Here is a 12,155-nt window from a genome sequence, read left to right as displayed (position 1 = left end):
CCTCGCAGGAGAGGTCTGGGCCCGGGCCGGACTGCTGGCCGAGTCTGCACCTTCGCTACCACTGTCCAGGCCTCCACGGCTGCAAGCCCCAGCGCACCAAGACCTACCTACCGAAGGAGAGTCCCTGCATCCATTCCCTAGGTGGGGCCGTGCCTCAGCCCGCGGGTGGTCACCTCCTACCACGATGACACGTCCCTCTTGGCCAAACGCCAAGGAACTGTTGATACCTTCTGGGCCCACGCACGTGTTGACAAGTGTGCATATTCACCCGTCCGCCTGTCCGTCCGTCCTTCTGTCCGTCTGTCCTTCTGTCCGTCTGTCCCTCCGTCCATCAGTTCCTTCCTTCCTTCCTTCCTTCCTTCCTTCCTTCCTTCCTTGGTTCATCCTGTTTACTGTCATCATGACTAGGGTTCAGGTAGAGGATTTGAAGCCAGGGCCATCTTACTTCTGAATTCCAAACCCATCTCCACCCTCCCTATTGGATGTTTCCCTTTTGGATGGCAATGTAGAAGCACCAGGGCCTGGCAGGGGAGCGTCCAGTCAGCCAGCCAGCCCGCGCGCCCGCCCTCCCCTTCAGGTGTCTTCTTGGGGCAAGTGACAAGTCTCTGACTCTGCAAACCACCCAAATTCAGCTTTCAGGAAGTCCCTCTGGGATGTGTATGGTGTAGGTGTGTCTGAGTGTGTGTGTGTGTGTGTGTGTGTGTGTGTGTGTGTTGGGTGCTGTGGGAAAGCACGGGTCATTTGGAAACCTTGGAAGGTCTCCTCACCCTTCGCCAGGTTCGGGCTCAGTTGCTGAGAGCGGTCAGGAGCCAGCGTGGCTTCCTGTGCTGTCAGCCTCTCTCCTGCTGCCATTCCAGGCCTGCTGCTGCAACTGGCCAGGCTCCCAGGGATTCCGCTGAAGCCAAGCACCCCATGAAGTCGTGTTCCCAAGGCCATTCAGTTCCAAGAGAGCCCCCTGTCTGAGTGCTCTCAGGCACGGGAAGGCACCTTGGTGGTTAGGGATCGGGCGAGGGGCGGTGGAAGCTTGCAGCCCAGTGAAGATGGTCCCTAACCAACAGGAAATGATCCAAAGGTTTCTCGGGGATCGTGTGGGGCATCACCTGTGTACCCGCTCACTGACCCCACCAGCTCCAGCCGGGACTGTCAACAGCGGAGAGAATCAGCCAGGGACAGCCGGGCCTCCTGCATGCATCTCCCTTGTGAAAGCAAGAGAGAAGGCGGTCGTGGAGGTGTGGGGGCTAAGACCCAGAGAGAGACAGACACACAGATAAACACACACACGAACACACACACACACACACACACACACACACACGGTTTGGATGACAACCGAGTGTTTCATGTAGGCAGTTGAAAGGCAACTATTCCGCTGGCTGTGACAATGCAGAGGGCTGGGGTCGGCCGGTCGCTGTTTGTGGGTGTGTGCAAGCTGGGCAGTGGACTCTCCTTGCCAGGAACTGTCCTGGTGCGGCCCCTGTGCCCCCGGGCGCCGGATGCCAGCCCCTGGACGCTGTGCGTGTGCTCCCTGGGCGCTTGCGGACAGTTGCTTTGAGCGCGGGGGAGCGGGTGGACGGTGTGGTTTGGGGCCTGGCTCCTGGGGTGCAGCAGGGCCGGGGCCAGGTGGTGGTGGCGCGTGGCAGGTGTCGGGACCGGATTCCCTGTTGCGGGGGACTGGTGTTGCGGCGCGTGGCGAGTGTAGTAGCGGGCGTGTGTGGCGTTGGGGCATCGGAGGCAGCGTGGAGCGAAGGGGCCCCAGGGTGGTTGCTGTGTGAGCTGTGTGTGTGAGTGAGTGAGTGAGGGAGGCAGTGTGTGGTGAGTGTGTGTGTGTGTGTGTGTGTGTGTGTGTATATTTTTGGGTGCTTTAGTGTGAGTGAGGCGTGTGAGTGTGTGTGTGAGTGTGTTGTGTGGGTGTTTGTGCAGTGGAGTGGGCAGGCAGGCAGGCAGGCAGGCAGGCCGGCGTTGGGTCGGGTGCGAGTGTGAGCGTGGTCGTTAGGTGGCGGTGTGTGTGTTGTGTGTGTGGCTGGGCGTCGGTGGTGTGTGTTTGCGCAGGCGCGAGCGGGCGGGCGGGCGGGCGGGCGGGCGGGCGGGCGGAGCGAGCGAGGGAGGTGGAGGGCGTGTCGCCTTGAAGAGCGCGATTGGAAGGCTGAGCGAGCGGCTTGGCGTGGTGGCGCACGCCTGTAATCCTAGCGCTTGGGAGGCTGAGACAGGAGGATCGAGGCCAGCGAAGACCTTCAGCAACTTAGTGAGACCCTTTTTGCCACCGCCGCCTCCGAACCGCGCCCTTTTGCCTCCCTCACACCCACACACAACTTCACGATCGCCGCTGCCACGCACACTCGCACACTACACGCTCACACACCGCACAGCCACAAAACCACAAACACCCCGCCCCACGACGACACCCACAGCAGCCCGCACTGCCTACACACCTACACACAGCCGGCCTGCTCGCTACACCCCACCCTTTCCTACAACCCTGGCCCTCCCACACCGCCTCCCTCCCTGACACCCTCGCTCCCTCACGCACCCACAACCCACCCTCCCCTTTGCCCACCCCACACTGCTCTGCTCACCCTTGAAATCCACGCACAACCCATTCCCACACTAACACTCACTGCACTTGCAGCACCCGGCACTCCCACCCAGGGCTCTCGGAACGCTTTCCCGGGCCCCTTCACCCAGCCCCGTCTCTCCATTCTCACATCCAAGCTGCCCAAAACCCCGGGCCAGCGGGCCCAGGTGGCCCACACCTGTCATCCCAATCTTTGGGCGTCCCACACCCGATCATCCCGCTGCGCCCGCCACGCACGCCTGCCTGTCTCCGCCCATTCCTCACTCCCTGTGCCCAAGGGCAACACACAACCTGCACCCCAACGGCGGGGCTGCAGCGCCCACACACACTGCACCGGGCTCCCGGACCCCCTCCCCGAACCCGCACTAGCGCCACAGGCTCTGGCCCAGTCGCCCCGCATGGACCGACTCCACCTTGCAAGGAGACCCTCGCAGGAGAGGTCTGGGCCCGGGCCGGACTGCTGGCCGAGTCTGCACCTTCGCTACCACTGTCCAGGCCTCCACGGCTGCAAGCCCCAGCGCACCAAGACCTACCTACCGAAGGAGAGTCCCTGCATCCATTCCCTAGGTGGGGCCGTGCCTCAGCCCGCGGGTGGTCACCTCCTACCACGATGACACGTCCCTCTTGGCCAAACGCCAAGGAACTGTTGATACCTTCTGGGCCCACGCACGTGTTGACAAGTGTGCATATTCACCCGTCCGCCTGTCCGTCCGTCCTTCTGTCCGTCTGTCCTTCTGTCCGTCTGTCCCTCCGTCCATCAGTTCCTTCCTTCCTTCCTTCCTTCCTTCCTTCCTTCCTTCCTTCCTTGGTTCATCCTGTTTACTGTCATCATGACTAGGGTTCAGGTAGAGGATTTGAAGCCAGGGCCATCTTACTTCTGAATTCCAAACCCATCTCCACCCTCCCTATTGGATGTTTCCCTTTTGGATGGCAATGTAGAAGCACCAGGGCCTGGCAGGGGAGCGTCCAGTCAGCCAGCCAGCCCGCGCGCCCGCCCTCCCCTTCAGGTGTCTTCTTGGGGCAAGTGACAAGTCTCTGACTCTGCAAACCACCCAAATTAAGCTTTCAGGAAGTCCCTCTGGGATGTGTATGGTGTAGGTGTGTCTGAGTGTGTGTGTGTGTGTGTGTGTGTGTGTGTGTGTGTGTGTGTGTGTGTTGGGTGCTGTGGGAAAGCACGGGTCATTTGGAAACCTTGGAAGGTCTCCTCACCCTTCGCCAGGTTCGGGCTCAGTTGCTGAGAGCGGTCAGGAGCCAGCGTGGCTTCCTGTGCTGTCAGCCTCTCTCCTGCTGCCATTCCAGGCCTGCTGCTGCAACTGGCCAGGCTCCCAGGGATTCCGCTGAAGCCAAGCACCCCATGAAGTCGTGTTCCCAAGGCCATTCAGTTCCAAGAGAGCCCCCTGTCTGAGTGCTCTCAGGCACGGGAAGGCACCTTGGTGGTTAGGGATCGGGCGAGGGGCGGTGGAAGCTTGCAGCCCAGTGAAGATGGTCCCTAACCAACAGGAAATGATCCAAAGGTTTCTCGGGGATCGTGTGGGGCATCACCTGTGTACCCGCTCACTGACCCCACCAGCTCCAGCCGGGACTGTCAACAGCGGAGAGAATCAGCCAGGGACAGCCGGGCCTCCTGCATGCATCTCCCTTGTGAAAGCAAGAGAGAAGGCGGTCGTGGAGGTGTGGGGGCTAAGACCCAGAGAGAGACAGACACACAGATAAACACACACACGAACACACACACACACACACACACACACACACACACACACACGGTTTGGATGACAACCGAGTGTTTCATGTAGGCAGTTGAAAGGCAACTATTCCGCTGGCTGTGACAATGCAGAGGGCTGGGGTCGGCCGGTCGCTGTTTGTGGGTGTGTGCAAGCTGGGCAGTGGACTCTCCTTGCCAGGAACTGTCCTGGTGCGGCCCCTGTGCCCCCGGGCGCCGGATGCCAGCCCCTGGACGCTGTGCGTGTGCTCCCTGGGCGCTTGCGGACAGTTGCTTTGAGCGCGGGGGAGCGGGTGGACGGTGTGGTTTGGGGCCTGGCTCCTGGGGTGCAGCAGGGCCGGGGCCAGGTGGTGGTGGCGCGTGGCAGGTGTCGGGACCGGATTCCCTGTTGCGGGGGACTGGTGTTGCGGCGCGTGGCGAGTGTAGTAGCGGGCGTGTGTGGCGTTGGGGCATCGGAGGCAGCGTGGAGCGAAGGGGCCCCAGGGTGGTTGCTGTGTGAGCTGTGTGTGTGAGTGAGTGAGTGAGGGAGGCAGTGTGTGGTGAGTGTGTGTGTGTGTGTGTGTATATTTTTGGGTGCTTTAGTGTGAGTGAGGCGTGTGAGTGTGTGTGTGAGTGTGTTGTGTGGGTGTTTGTGCAGTGGAGTGGGCAGGCAGGCAGGCAGGCAGGCAGGCAGGCCGGCGTTGGGTCGGGTGCGAGTGTGAGCGTGGTCGTTAGGTGGCGGTGTGTGTGTTGTGTGTGTGGCTGGGCGTCGGTGGTGTGTGTTTGCGCAGGCGCGAGCGGGCGGGCGGGCGGGCGGGCGGAGCGAGCGAGGGAGGTGGAGGGCGTGTCGCCTTGAAGAGCGCGATTGGAAGGCTGAGCGAGCGGCTTGGCGTGGTGGCGCACGCCTGTAATCCTAGCGCTTGGGAGGCTGAGACAGGAGGATCGAGGCCAGCGAAGACCTTCAGCAACTTAGTGAGACCCTTTTTGCCACCGCCGCCTCCGAACCGCGCCCTTTTGCCTCCCTCACACCCACACACAACTTCACGATCGCCGCTGCCACGCACACTCGCACACTACACGCTCACACACCGCACAGCCACAAAACCACAAACACCCCGCCCCACGACGACACCCACAGCAGCCCGCACTGCCTACACACCTACACACCTACACACAGCCGGCCTGCTCGCTACACCCCACCCTTTCCTACAACCCTGGCCCTCCCACACCGCCTCCCTCCCTGACACCCTCGCTCCCTCACGCACCCACAACCCACCCTCCCCTTTGCCCACCCCACACTGCTCTGCTCACCCTTGAAATCCACGCACAACCCATTCCCACACTAACACTCACTGCACTTGCAGCACCCGGCACTCCCACCCAGGGCTCTCGGAACGCTTTCCCGGGCCCCTTCACCCAGCCCCGTCTCTCCATTCTCGCATCCAAGCTGCCCAAAACCCCGGGCCAGCGGGCCCAGGTGGCCCACACCTGTCATCCCAATCTTTGGGCGTCCCACACCCGATCATCCCGCTGCGTCCGCCACGCACGCCTGCCTGTCTCCGCCCATTCCTCACTCCCTGTGTCAAGGGCAACACACAACCTGCACCCCAACGGCGGGGCTGCAGCGCCCACACACACTGCACCGGGCTCCCGGACCCCCTCCCCGAACCCGCACTAGCGCCACAGGCTCTGGCCCAGTCGCCCCGCATGGACCGACTCCACCTTGCAAGGAGACCCTCGCAGGAGAGGTCTGGGCCCGGGCCGGACTGCTGGCCGAGTCTGCACCTTCGCTACCACTGTCCAGGCCTCCGCGGCTGCAAGCCCCAGCGCACCAAGACCTACCTACCGAAGGAGAGTCCCTGCATCCATTCCCTAGGTGGGGCCGTGCCTCTGCCCGCGGGTGGTCACCTCCTACCACGATGACACGTCCCTCTTGGCCAAACGCCAAGGAACTGTTGATACCTTCTGGGCCCACGCACGTGTTGACAAGTGTGCATATTCACCCGTCCGCCTGTCCGTCCGTCCTTCTGTCCGTCTGTCCTTCTGTCCCTCCGTCCATCAGTTCCTTCCTTCCTTCCTTCCTTCCTTCCTTGGTTCATCCTGTTTACTGTCATCATGACTAGGGTTCAGGTAGAGGATTTGAAGCCAGGGCCATCTTACTTCTGAATTCCAAACCCATCTCCACCCTCCCTATTGGATGTTTCCCTTTTGGATGGCAATGTAGAAGCACCAGGGCCTGGCAGGGGAGCGTCCAGTCAGCCAGCCAGCCCGCGCGCCCGCCCTCCCCTTCAGGTGTCTTCTTGGGGCAAGTGACAAGTCTCTGACTCTGCAAACCACCCAAATTCAGCTTTCAGGAAGTCCCTCTGGGATGTGTATGGTGTAGGTGTGTCTGAGTGTGTGTGTGTGTGTGTGTGTGTGTGTGTGTGTGTGTGTGTGTGTTGGGTGCTGTGGGAAAGCACGGGTCATTTGGAAACCTTGGAAGGTCTCCTCACCCTTCGCCAGGTTCGGGCTCAGTTGCTGAGAGCGGTGGGTCAGGAGCCAGCGTGGCTTCCTGTGCTGTCAGCCTCTCTCCTGCTGCCATTCCAGGCCTGCTGCTGCAACTGGCCAGGCTCCCAGGGATTCCGCTGAAGCCAAGCACCCCATGAAGTCGTGTTCCCAAGGCCATTCAGTTCCAAGAGAGCCCCCTGTCTGAGTGCTCTCAGGCACGGGAAGGCACCTTGGTGGTTAGGGATCGGGCGAGGGGCGGTGGAAGCTTGCAGCCCAGTGAAGATGGTCCCTAACCAACAGGAAATGATCCCAAGGTTTCTCGGGGATCGTATGGGGCATCACCTGTGTACCCGCTCACTGACCCCACCAGCTCCAGCCGGGACTGTCAACAGCGGAGAGAATCAGCCAGGGACAGCCGGGCCTCCTGCATGCATCTCCCTTGTGAAAGCAAGAGAGAAGGCGGTCGTGGAGGTGTGGGGGCTAAGACCCAGAGAGAGACAGACACACAGATAAACACACACACGAACACACACACACACACACACACACACACACACACGGTTTGGATGACAACCGAGTGTTTCATGTAGGCAGTTGAAAGGCAACTATTCCGCTGGCTGTGACAATGCAGAGGGCTGGGGTCGGCCGGTCGCTGTTTGTGGGTGTGTGCAAGCTGGGCAGTGGACTCTCCTTGCCAGGAACTGTCCTGGTGCGGCCCCTGTGCCCCCGGGCGCCGGATGCCAGCCCCTGGACGCTGTGCGTGTGCTCCCTGGGCGCTTGCGGACAGTTGCTTTGAGCGCGGGGGAGCGGGTGGACGGTGTGGTTTGGGGCCTGGCTCCTGGGGTGCAGCAGGGCCGGGGCCAGGTGGTGGTGGCGCGTGGCAGGTGTCGGGACCGGATTCCCTGTTGCGGGGGACTGGTGTTGCGGCGCGTGGCGAGTGTAGTAGCGGGCGTGTGTGGCGTTGGGGCATCGGAGGCAGCGTGGAGCGAAGGGGCCCCAGGGTGGTTGCTGTGTGAGCTGTGTGTGTGAGTGAGTGAGTGAGGGAGGCAGTGTGTGGTGAGTGTGTGTGTGTGTGTGTGTGTGTATATTTTTGGGTGCTTTAGTGTGAGTGAGGCGTGTGAGTGTGTGTGTGAGTGTGTTGTGTGGGTGTTTGTGCAGTGGAGTGGGCAGGCAGGCAGGCAGGCAGGCAGGCAGGCCGGCGTTGGGTCGGGTGCGAGTGTGAGCGTGGTCGTTAGGTGGCGGTGTGTGTGTTGTGTGTGTGGCTGGGCGTCGGTGGTGTGTGTTTGCGCAGGCGCGAGCGGGCGGGCGGGCGGGCGGGCGGGCGGGCGGGCGGGCGGAGCGAGCGAGGGAGGTGGAGGGCGTGTCGCCTTGAAGAGCGCGATTGGAAGGCTGAGCGAGCGGCTTGGCGTGGTGGCGCACGCCTGTAATCCTAGCGCTTGGGAGGCTGAGACAGGAGGATCGAGGCCAGCGAAGACCTTCAGCAACTTAGTGAGACCCTTTTTGCCGCCTCCGAACCGCGCCCTTTTGCCTCCCTCACACCCACACACAACTTCACGATCGCCGCTGCCACGCACACTCGCACACTACACGCTCACTCACCGCACAGCCACAAACCCACAAACACCCCGCCCCACGACGACACCCACAGCAGCCCGCACTGCCTACACACCTACACACCTACACACAGCCGGCCTGCTCGCTACACCCCACCCTTTCCTACAACCCTGGCCCTCCCACACTGCCTCCCTCCCTGACACCCTCGCTCCCTCACGCACCCACAACCCACCCTCCCCTTTGCCCACCCCACACTGCTCTGCTCACCCTTGAAATCCACGCACAACCCATTCCCACACTAACACTCACTGCACTTGCAGCACCCGGCACTCCCACCCAGGGCTCTCGGAACGCTTTCCCGGGCCCCTTCACCCAGCCCCGTCTCTCCATTCTCGCATCCAAGCTGCCCAAAACCCCGGGCCAGCGGGCCCAGGTGGCCCACACCTGTCATCCCAATCTTTGGGCGTCCCACACCCGATCATCCCGCTGCGTCCGCCACGCACGCCTGCCTGTCTCCGCCCATTCCTCACTCCCTGTGTCAAGGGCAACACACAACCTGCACCCCAACGGCGGGGCTGCAGCGCCCACACACACTGCACCGGGCTCCCGGACCCCCTCCCCGAACCCGCACTAGCGCCACAGGCTCTGGCCCAGTCGCCCCGCATGGACCGACTCCACCTTGCAAGGAGACCCTCGCAGGAGAGGTCTGGGCCCGGGCCGGACTGCTGGCCGAGTCTGCACCTTCGCTACCACTGTCCAGGCCTCCGCGGCTGCAAGCCCCAGCGCACCAAGACCTACCTACCGAAGGAGAGTCCCTGCATCCATTCCCTAGGTGGGGCCGTGCCTCTGCCCGCGGGTGGTCACCTCCTACCACGATGACACGTCCCTCTTGGCCAAACGCCAAGGAACTGTTGATACCTTCTGGGCCCACGCACGTGTTGACAAGTGTGCATATTCACCCGTCCGCCTGTCCGTCCGTCCTTCTGTCCGTCTGTCCTTCTGTCCCTCCGTCCATCAGTTCCTTCCTTCCTTCCTTCCTTCCTTCCTTGGTTCATCCTGTTTACTGTCATCATGACTAGGGTTCAGGTAGAGGATTTGAAGCCAGGGCCATCTTACTTCTGAATTCCAAACCCATCTCCACCCTCCCTATTGGATGTTTCCCTTTTGGATGGCAATGTAGAAGCACCAGGGCCTGGCAGGGGAGCGTCCAGTCAGCCAGCCAGCCCGCGCGCCCGCCCTCCCCTTCAGGTGTCTTCTTGGGGCAAGTGACAAGTCTCTGACTCTGCAAACCACCCAAATTCAGCTTTCAGGAAGTCCCTCTGGGATGTGTATGGTGTAGGTGTGTCTGAGTGTGTGTGTGTGTGTGTGTGTGTGTGTGTGTGTGTGTGTGTTGGGTGCTGTGGGAAAGCACGGGTCATTTGGAAACCTTGGAAGGTCTCCTCACCCTTCGCCAGGTTCGGGCTCAGTTGCTGAGAGCGGTCAGGAGCCAGCGTGGCTTCCTGTGCTGTCAGCCTCTCTCCTGCTGCCATTCCAGGCCTGCTGCTGCAACTGGCCAGGCTCCCAGGGATTCCGCTGAAGCCAAGCACCCCATGAAGTCGTGTTCCCAAGGCCATTCAGTTCCAAGAGAGCCCCCTGTCTGAGTGCTCTCAGGCACGGGAAGGCACCTTGGTGGTTAGGGATCGGGCGAGGGGCGGTGGAAGCTTGCAGCCCAGTGAAGATGGTCCCTAACCAACAGGAAATGATCCCAAGGTTTCTCGGGGATCGTATGGGGCATCACCTGTGTACCCGCTCACTGACCCCACCAGCTCCAGCCGGGACTGTCAACAGCGGAGAGAATCAGCCAGGGACAGCCGGGCCTCCTGCATGCATCTCCCTTGTGAAAGCAAGAGAGAAGGCGGTCGTGGAGGTGTGGGGGCTAAGACCCAGAGAGAGACAGACACACAGATAAACACACACACGAACACACACACACACACACACACACACACACACGGTTTGGATGACAACCGAGTGTTTCATGTAGGCAGTTGAAAGGCAACTATTCCGCTGGCTGTGACAATGCAGAGGGCTGGGGTCGGCCGGTCGCTGTTTGTGGGTGTGTGCAAGCTGGGCAGTGGACTCTCCTTGCCAGGAACTGTCCTGGTGCGGCCCCTGTGCCCCCGGGCGCCGGATGCCAGCCCCTGGACGCTGTGCGTGTGCTCCCTGGGCGCTTGCGGACAGTTGCTTTGAGCGCGGGGGAGCGGGTGGACGGTGTGGTTTGGGGCCTGGCTCCTGGGGTGCAGCAGGGCCGGGGCCAGGTGGTGGTGGCGCGTGGCAGGTGTCGGGACCGGATTCCCTGTTGCGGGGGACTGGTGTTGCGGCGCGTGGCGAGTGTAGTAGCGGGCGTGTGTGGCGTTGGGGCATCGGAGGCAGCGTGGAGCGAAGGGGCCCCAGGGTGGTTGCTGTGTGAGCTGTGTGTGTGAGTGAGTGAGTGAGGGAGGCAGTGTGTGGTGAGTGTGTGTGTGTGTGTGTGTGTGTATATTTTTGGGTGCTTTAGTGTGAGTGAGGCGTGTGAGTGTGTGTGTGAGTGTGTTGTGTGGGTGTTTGTGCAGTGGAGTGGGCAGGCAGGCAGGCAGGCAGGCAGGCAGGCCGGCGTTGGGTCGGGTGCGAGTGTGAGCGTGGTCGTTAGGTGGCGGTGTGTGTGTTGTGTGTGTGGCTGGGCGTCGGTGGTGTGTGTTTGCGCAGGCGCGAGCGGGCGGGCGGGCGGGCGGGCGGGCGGGCGGGCGGGCGGAGCGAGCGAGGGAGGTGGAGGGCGTGTCGCCTTGAAGAGCGCGATTGGAAGGCTGAGCGAGCGGCTTGGCGTGGTGGCGCACGCCTGTAATCCTAGCGCTTGGGAGGCTGAGACAGGAGGATCGAGGCCAGCGAAGACCTTCAGCAACTTAGTGAGACCCTTTTTGCCACCGCCGCCTCCGAACCGCGCCCTTTTGCCTCCCTCACACCCACACACAACTTCACGATCGCCGCTGCCACGCACACTCGCACACTACACGCTCACACACCGCACAGCCACAAAACCACAAACACCCCGCCCCACGACGACACCCACAGCAGCCCGCACTGCCTACACACCTACACACCTACACACAGCCGGCCTGCTCGCTACACCCCACCCTTTCCTACAACCCTGGCCCTCCCACACCGCCTCCCTCCCTGACACCCTCGCTCCCTCACGCACCCACAACCCACCCTCCCCTTTGCCCACCCCACACTGCTCTGCTCACCCTTGAAATCCACGCACAACCCATTCCCACACTAACACTCACTGCACTTGCAGCACCCGGCACTCCCACCCAGGGCTCTCGGAACGCTTTCCCGGGCCCCTTCACCCAGCCCCGTCTCTCCATTCTCGCATCCAAGCTGCCCAAAACCCCGGGCCAGCGGGCCCAGGTGGCCCACACCTGTCATCCCAATCTTTGGGCGTCCCACACCCGATCATCCCGCTGCGTCCGCCACGCACGCCTGCCTGTCTCCGCCCATTCCTCACTCCCTGTGTCAAGGGCAACACACAACCTGCACCCCAACGGCGGGGCTGCAGCGCCCACACACACTGCACCGGGCTCCCGGACCCCCTCCCCGAACCCGCACTAGCGCCACAGGCTCTGGCCCAGTCGCCCCGCATGGACCGACTCCACCTTGCAAGGAGACCCTCGCAGGAGAGGTCTGGGCCCGGGCCGGACTGCTGGCCGAGTCTGCACCTTCGCTACCACTGTCCAGGCCTCCGCGGCTGCAAGCCCCAGCGCACCAAGACCTACCTACCGAAGGAGAGTCCCTGCATCCATTCCCTAGGTGGGGCCGTGCCTC

Source organism: Muscardinus avellanarius, assembly GCF_963383645.1.
Source record: "Muscardinus avellanarius genome assembly, chromosome: 14".
In the NCBI taxonomy this organism is placed as follows: Eukaryota; Metazoa; Chordata; class Mammalia; order Rodentia; family Gliridae; genus Muscardinus; species Muscardinus avellanarius.
Note: the sequence above shows the minus strand (reverse complement) of the source record.